At 36.6% G+C, this 1,318-nt stretch overlaps 1 non-coding gene across 1 annotated transcript; it reads left to right on the top strand.

Annotated features, from left to right (window-relative positions):
• The first annotated feature begins 863 nt into the window (after positions 1–863).
• Positions 864–970, top strand: LOC124899780. The gene has a single exon (XR_007057344.1). It is a non-coding gene; the product is annotated as a small nucleolar RNA R71 (small nucleolar RNA).
• The last annotated feature ends 348 nt before the right edge of the window (positions 971–1,318 follow it).

Consider the following 1,318-nt stretch of genomic DNA (forward strand, 5'->3'; position numbering starts at 1 on the left):
TCCTCTTTATCATTGAAATCATCATCAGAGACTGTGGGACTAACCTACTCATGTGTTGTCTCCTTTAATTACAACCCACTCCTTATAGTAACTGCATTTACCTACTTTAGATTTGCTTTGTATCGCTAGGTAAGACTCCTTAAGGTCTTGTATTTTGTGTTCCCACAATATGACTGAGTTGCGACTCCAAATTCCTATTGATCAATTATTGACTCTTTAAATTTGCTGTAAACTGTGCCTGATTTGCCAAAAGCTGCTTCATCATCTCCTCTATATTACTCTTTTAAGTAGTGGTCGGGTTATTCTGAAACTGCTATTGATTCTTTTGCACTGGCCCCTTATACTGATTATTATTCTATGCTTGATTTCCACCCCATGAGAAATTAGGATGATTTCTCTAATTGGGATTATATGTGCTACCAAAATTCTATTACCCTAGACGAATTGCATTTCCCATATAATTCAGAAAATCTGGATTAACAGCATAAGCATCTGCTGTGTGTTCACTACTTTCTCAAACCTCACACCAAGAATTCATTTGTTGGACTGCATTGGTTGTAGCTGCTGCTTGCAGAACCCCCAACTTCATGTAGTTCAACTAAGTAAGCATATGATTTAGCATTTCTGCAAGTTAGGATGATAATGTTGTGAACTGATCTACTTCTAACACACTAGCAACTTTCTTAGGAGCACTCCTAAAATCAACATGCCATTCAGGATTCTCTAGTGAAATCTGATTCAGCAATGCATACAATTCATCATAAGTCTTCTCAATAGCTTGCCCACCTACTGCTAAATCCAAAAGAATCTTGATATTTGTCTCTAGCCCCCTAATGAAAGTATGAACAAGAACATAGTTAAACTAATGATGGTGAGGGAAATTTTTAAGCATACTCTTAAATATCTTCCAAGCTTGGTAGAGATTCTCTCCTTCCTTCTATTTAAAACTCAAAATCTCATTTCTCAAACGTGTAGTCTTTTGAGATGGAAAGAATTGAATAAGGAACTTCCAAGCTAGATCTTCCCATGAAATGATGAAGAGTAATGGTTCAGCATGTAACCACCTCTTTGCTTACCTAGTTAAATAAAAAAGAAGAGTGTCAATCTAACATAATCAGTATTTACTCCTACAGGAATGTACGTATCACTTATTTCTAGAAAGGTCTGTATGTGTTGCTGCGAGTCTTCATATGATAGCCCAGAAAATTACCCCGCTGAATTTAGCAATTACACCATATTTTACTTCAAAGCAAATTGACCACCTATCTAGGGATTACGAATACTGTGAGTAGCATGGTTTGTGAGTACGATTGCCACC

This window comes from Capsicum annuum, chromosome 6 (genome assembly GCF_002878395.1).
Source record: "Capsicum annuum cultivar UCD-10X-F1 chromosome 6, UCD10Xv1.1, whole genome shotgun sequence".
NCBI lineage: Eukaryota > Viridiplantae > Streptophyta > Magnoliopsida > Solanales > Solanaceae > Capsicum > Capsicum annuum.